This window comes from Octopus sinensis, linkage group LG2 (assembly GCF_006345805.1).
Source record: "Octopus sinensis linkage group LG2, ASM634580v1, whole genome shotgun sequence".
Taxonomy (NCBI): Eukaryota; Metazoa; Mollusca; class Cephalopoda; order Octopoda; family Octopodidae; genus Octopus; species Octopus sinensis.
This window is the reverse complement of record NC_042998.1, coordinates 206,803,598-206,811,333: the sequence shown is the minus strand read 5'-3', so window position 1 is coordinate 206,811,333 and position 7,736 is coordinate 206,803,598.

Genomic DNA, 7,736 nt, shown 5'->3' with positions numbered 1-7,736 from the left:
CGACGGCACAAACACCCAAACAAACACCACAACCGAACATTGTCGGGAATTTACTGAACACAAAGAAACGTGAATTCTACAACAGCATAATAATAATAATAATAATAATTATCCTTTCTACTCTAGGTACAAGGCCTGAAATTTGGGAGGAGGGGATTAAGTCGATTACACCGACCCCAGTACGCAACTGGTACTTAATTTATCGACCCCGAAAGGATGAAAGGCAAAGTCGATCTCGGCGGAATTTGAACTCAGAACGTAACAGCAGACGAAATACCTATTTCTTTACTACCCACAAGGGGCTAAACACAGCGAGGACAAACAAGGACAGACAGAGGGATTAAGTCGATTACATCGACCCCAGTGCGTAACTGGTACTTAATTTATCGACCCCGAAAGGATGAAAGGCAAAGTCGACCTCGGCGGAATTTGAACACAAAACGTGAAACAGGGGAAATGCCGCTAAGCATTTCGCCCGGCGCGCTAACGTGTCTGCCAGCAATTATATTTCTAAAGTTATACTCCAAGCGGAGTGGCTTTTAGTTGTTTCAGTTATTAAATTGCGGCCATGCTGGGGCACCGCCTTGAAGAATTTTTAGTCAAATGAATCGATCCCAGGCTGGTACCTATTCTATCAGTCTCTTTTGCTGAAGTGCTAAGTTACAGGGGCATAAACACACCAACACCGGTCATTAAGCAGTGGTGATTGGGACAAGCACAGACACAAAGACACACACATATATTCACACACGCACACACTCACACGTGCGTGTGTGTGTGTGTGTGTGTGTAAATGATGGGCTTCTTTCAGTTTCCGTCTTTCAAATCCACTCACAAGTCTTTGGAAACTGAAAGAAGCCTGCCACATAAATATGGGCAAGTGTCTTCTACTACAGCCGCGGGCTGATCAAAGCCCTGTCAGTGGACTTGGTTGATGGAAACTGAAAGAAGCCCGTCGTATATATGTGTGTATATATATATAATATATATATATATATATATTATATATATATATATATATATACATGTGTGTGTGTGTGTTTGTGTATCTGTGTTTGTCCCCCCAACATCGCTTGACAACCGATGCTGGTGTGTTTACGTCCCCGTAACTTAGCGGTTCGGCAAAAGAGACCGATAGAATAAGTACAAGGCTTACAAGGAATAAGTACTGGGGTCGACGTGCTCGACTAAAGGAGATGCTCCAGCATGGCCACTGTCAAATAACTGAAACAAGTAAAAGAGTAATGTACATAATTTCATCATCTCTTAAATATAGAACTTCAACCATACACCTTTGGAGAATGTCGTAACGAGGTGAAGACTATTCATTTCCTTCATATACCAGACTTATATCTCATTCTCGCCCACAACATCATAAGCGGAAAGTGTAACCTCTCGAAAGAGCTGTTCTTCACTCCTGCTCCAGAGCGTCGGCTGCGGGGTCATTCCGAAAAGCTCTACCTGCGACGATTTCATCTCAATCGAAGGAGAGGAGCTTTCTCCGCCCGGGTTGCGGATCCGTGGAACAAGCTGCCAGACGAGATGGTGAAGATGCCGACGACCGCTCGGTTCAAGGTCTCCCTTGACCTCAAGTGGCCTGAACTCTTTACATGAACACTACCCTGTACATAACTCCATGTCCCCCTACATGGCCTTGCTATTTGCTTTTGAGCCAAAAAATTAACTAACTAACTAACTAACTATACTTTCAGGCCAACCATAAATGAGTCGTGTGTCAGATTGGACTTCCTGTCTGGCTATGATCCGGTCACATATCTTTCAGATTTACTCAACAAAAACATAAGAATTTCTTTGCGATTTGTAAATAACACCACAGAGAGACTGTCTCCTTCAAGTACACACAATCGATTCCTGTATTTAACTTCATGCATGATAGTGATCAAGGATGGGGTCACGTTGTCTAAGGTCTTGACTGTGATCTCTGAAGCTTAAGCAATGCGAGGGGCCTCAAGCATCCGCTAATGACAAACAAAATTGAATAACTGTATCTAATCTAGCCCGACGATAACCAGATCCCTCCCGTATCGTGGCCCCTCTAACATCACAGTTTTGTTGATTACTCAACACATCTCCAGACCCTTGGAACTTGTTCAATTGGAATGATATTGTCGCTGTGACAATGATCCTGGATAAATACGTTCAAATAGGCTGCATTCATTTTATACATTAGACTAGCTTAAGGTGACCCGCTCTACGCGTGGGTGAGGGTGTGGTTGTTACTTTCTGTTTCTTCCTTTCTGTTTTTTATCGCCACATTCTCCCTCTTTCTTTCTCTATCCTTTCTCATTTTCCCACTCTCTTACTCTTCCTTTCTCTTGGATCTTCCCTCACTTTCTCTTACTCCTTATCTTTCTCTATCTATCTCTCTGCCACTTATAAAAAAATTAGATCTCCGCGTTTAAATTACAAATCCGCTTCCACTTTACCATGTCGAAAATTTGATTGAAATCGGGCAAAAGGTGTCCAATCTAGACCCCCAAGTGTCCCCCAAAATCAATAAAATCCCAGTTTTCACACTAAAGCAACCACTGTAGCGGCACAAAACGTCTCCCAATCAATTTCCCCCCTAAGTTACCCCTTCCTGTAAATTTGAATCCCCTTCCAGCTCCATTTAGACCCCTTTTTACATAAAAATCCAATTTGTGTCTACGTTCGCCTTCTTCATTTTATAGATAGGATTAGATGCCAATCGCGCCAATCTGGAGGGGCTTAGAGCCCCCTTGAAACTTCTCACCATAGCAACCGCATCTTTCCAGATGGTGAGTTTTAACCTACTCAACTCTCTGCCTCATCGCACCTTCTATGCCTGTGTCAATTTTCAGCTCGATCTGACCACTGGTGTGGCCGCCAACCTCTGACGTAGCAAAATATGCACACAATTTTGACCCAAAGCCTCTTATATATATATAGATAGCAGAGAAACCCGGTCTTGCTCGGGATTAAAATAGTTTATCATTGTTTTATTTATTTCGGTATTATAACTCGATTTCATGCGGGTCTACGCGCGCCACATTTTAAAGATGAGGAATTTTGCCCTAGAGGCCACACCTTTCAATTGAGCAAACTCAAAGTTGCCATGCAAACTCACCAGGACTTTTAACATAGGGGTGCAAATTTTCAACTGAATCCTACCATATTTACTAACACTGTTGCCTGTATAACTGCTTGTGATTGAAACAACGTCTGCCCTTTTCACAAATATGTAGTAGAATACAGAGATACCCGACCTTATTTGGGATTAAAATGGCATAGTTTTTCATTGTTTTACTTGTTTAGTTAATATAAGCCGATTTCATTCGGGTGTAATCGGGTCACATTTTAAAAGATGAGTAATTTTGTCCAAGAGGTCACGCCTTTCATTTGAGGAAAAAAATAGTTGCCATGCAAACTCACCAGCACTTTTAACATAGGTGTGCATATTTTCAGCTCAACCGACCACATAATGCACACATAATATATATATATATATATTATATATATATATATATATATATATATGTACATATATACGCATTATATGTGTGTGAGTGTGTGTGTATCTGTATCTATATATAAATATGTATATATAATGTATATATACAAAGTGTATATATTTGTATTATATATATGTATATATATAAATACAAATATATGCACTTTGTATATATACATTATATATACATATTTATATATAGATACAAACACACACACACACATATATAAATTAACCCAATAAATATCTGATTCATAATATTTTTTCTCGTGATTGTGTGGTGGTGTGGTGGTGGTGGTGGTGGTGGCGATAATAAAACTCTCTATGAATGCAGACAGACGTACAGAGAGAGAGAGAGAGAAGGAGTCGGTGAGAGAAATAGTGACAGCGCTGGCGAAGGCGGCGGGGGAAAGATAGTAGTAGCTGTCAAACGTCGTTATAGAGAGAAAGTGATGGGAAGGGAGGAAACAGAGGGAGACGGAGGAAGACAGACAGATAAGAGAATGAGAGAAGACTCGTCGAAGTGTGCGTTTTTTGCCCTAGTAACCACACCTTTTAAGATAGGGATTTCTAACCTAGCCCACTCACATCCTCACCTCTTTTTACATGTCCCTGTAAATTTTGGAGTCAATCCAATGGGATCTAGAGCCCTTTAACCCGTTCCAATGCCAAAACGAGACAAACAAACAAACTTTCTCAATTCAGAATTATAGATATTGATTCCGGCATGCTGTTCGCCAATAGTTTTACGCCACGTAAATATTATACATACATACATTCAAATATACATACATACATACATACATACATACATACATACATACATACATACATACATACATACATACATGCATGGTGGCTGCCCCCTCGTTATCGAGTATGGCCATTGCACGAAGCTTAATCAATGTTGTTATCGTGCAATGCCTGTGCAAGAAGATTTTCTTTTAAAGTGAGGAAAGGCTGTGCACTGAGTCAATCCCACTCACTAAGCAACAGCAGCCATAATCCGAAAAGAAGAACAAGTCAACATCATCGGTAACCACTGAGCCGCAGGTTTTTATGTCGGAGTTATCCCAGTTACCTGAGTTACCTTCTCCTAGAAGGATGCCCTAACAAAGGCTAGGAGTCCTTCACTCCCAATGGTTTAACCGCGCCATCGGGTATTCAGTCCGATTATTTCTATGTCCCTGCGCATGATACAGCCTTAAGACATTTATTGGATGGCCGTTGACTCTCAAGAGTTCCTCCGCCCTTTGACGGGTTTTGTTTTTCATCCCGCAGGGTGTCCAATAAACACCCTCCTCACCAAGCAAGTTTGGTGGGGTTGCCGGTTTAGTCGCCGACGACCCGACCATGCAACATGTTGTACTGGGTTACATGTTACCAGTAGCACTCGAAAGTGACCTGACATATACATACATATATGCATACATACATACATACATACATACATACATACATACAATCCACTTCATACTTGCAAGATTCACTAATATATATATATATATATATAGTGAATCTTGCAAGTATGAAGTGGATTCGATCCACCATAGCCAAATTTAAATTAACAGTTCAATAGAACTTTTCTCGGTGGAACAATGGTATTTTTTTTTTTTTTCAAAGACAGCAGTTTTACATTTGCCAGATGCCTTTAGCTAAGCCGAAATAATGTCTTCACCACTTGACCCTTATAACCTCTTCTGCTTCACCAAAAGCTAGAATAGAAATATCACAGTACCACCAACAAAGCCCATTGTTTTCAACGATATGTCTATCCTTATGAATAGTTATAAAAGCAAGAACCCCCAAGCAAAAACCAGTGGTCACTTGGAGACAACTCAATGAATTAGTCACTTTGGTGACAACTCAGTGGAAACAGAGTCTGGTTGACCGGCTAGAACAACTATGGTATCACACCAACGAAGCAGTTATTTCGTCCCACACTCTCTCACTCTCACTAGCTCTAATTCTGTTCTCTTACATCACTCTATCTCTCCCTGTAATTACTACTAAACAATGACGAGAACTCAAACACAAACTATGCAAGGAAAATCTACATCAATCTTTCCTCCGCATGCTTTACGATTTTCATCACCTGCCCGTTGAGGTAAGGTATTGTATAATGTAACGGGTAAAAATAAATACTTCCTTAAAATTTCATGCATTGTTCACCTTTCACATTCTTACAACATGCCGTTGCAAAACAATTTCAACCGATACAAAAGTAATCTTTAATCGTTACATATATATATAAACACAATTGCAGCGTGGAGGGTGTTTATAAGCCATTTAAGAAACACACAAAAACTGTTACATTCACTTCAACATTTAAATTTAATTTGTCAAAACATTTTCGTCGCTTTAAGACCGCGACCAGCACGGAATTTCGTCATTGAACAGGTCGCGGTCTCAAAGCGACGAAAATATTTTGACAAATTAAATTTAAATGTTGAAGTGAATGTAACGGTTTTTGTGTTTTTCTTAAATCGCTTATAAACACCTTCCACGCTGCAATTGTTTTTGTTTCAGCACACGATCTCAGATCAAATTCACTTGCTATGCAAGTACATCACCGTAATATATATATATTATATATATATATATATATATATATATATATATATATATATACATATTCTTTTACTTGTTTCAGTCATTTGGCTACTTACCACACAGTTATTCCTGCGCCTATATATAATAATAATAATAATAATAATAATAATAATAATAATGAAATTATTGTATACAGTGCTCAGGTACCACAACTTGTCAAAAGTGCGTATAAAGCATATGCAGTGATGTACAAATGTCTGGGAAGACGTGTGTGTATGTGTGTGTGTGTGTGTGTGTGTGTGTGTACAGAGACAGACAGACAGACAGACAGAGGGGTGACAGGGAAAGAGAGAGGCGTACAAACACTCGTTCACACATGCATTGAGCAGAATCACAAATCATTTCGAGTAACGGTATACAGTACAAGGGGGACAACTCTAAAATGAATGTACGAAAACTCTTCACGAAATAATTTTAAAAACTCTTTCGAACTGAACTTACCGTTTAGTTCAGTTCCATCGATTTAAGTCTCGCTTTTTTTTTTTTTATCATGAAAGGGATATTTTAATATTCTCTCCACCTCCCAGAATTTACTGTTTTATTATACTGTTGCAGTATTCCATGTTGGAGACGAAAATTACAATCATTTCCTCTAAAACTGAACCCTTTCTACTACTGGAGAGCACAAGGCCTGAGATGTTGGGAGAAGGATTAGGTTGATTACATCACCCCCAGTGTCCAACTGGTACTTATTTTATCGACCCCAAAAGGATGAAAAGCAAAGCTAACCCCGGCAGGATTTGAACTCAGAAATGCCGCTAAGCATTTTATTCGGCATGCTAACGATTCTGCCAAGCTCACCACTTTCTTCCAGAAATTATTAATAAATTACAAGTATTTAGTGTTATGTAGTTTTAGCCAATCGGAAGCGTCCATTACCGACATACAGGAAGTCGCAATTGTCTGTTTCCATGGTTATTTGAAGAGAAACATTGTGGCTGGAAAGAATTCCAAAAGATCCGTGCCTTTTCCCTTTCCAACTTACTTCGGAGGCCAATTTCCTAACACTTAGGATGTTTGTTTGGTTTTGTAAGTCACAAGATTTGATTTACTCAACAACTAAAAGTTCCTTCTCTGAAATGCTATGCAGGAGTGGCTGTGTGGTAAGTAGCTTGCTAACCAGCCACATGGTTCCGGGTTCAGTCCCACTGCATGGCACCTTGGGCAAGTGTCTTCTGCTATAGCCCCGGGCCGACCAATGCCTTGTGAGTGGATTTGGTAGACGGAAACTGAAAGAAGCCTGTCGTATATATATATATATATATATATGTGTGTGTATGTGTTTGTGTGTCTGTGTTTGTCCCCCTAGCATTGCTTGACAACTGATGCTGGTGTGTTTACGTCCCCGTCACTTAGTGGTTCAGCAAAAGAGACCGATAGAATAAGTACTGGGCTTACAAAGAATAAGTTCCGGGGTCGATTTGCTCAACTAAAGGCGGTGCTCCAGCATGGCTGCAGTCAAATGACTGAAACAAGTAAAAGAGTAAAAGTGACATTTTTAAGAGAGGAGAATATTTGTTCGTTGCTCTTGTGGGAATTAAGGTTCTTCTGAGGAACAGTAATTTGCTCGAATAAAGGTCAGACTCAGAAGCCAAGCAGCAATGCTCTATAGAAGGCCTGGCCAACTCGA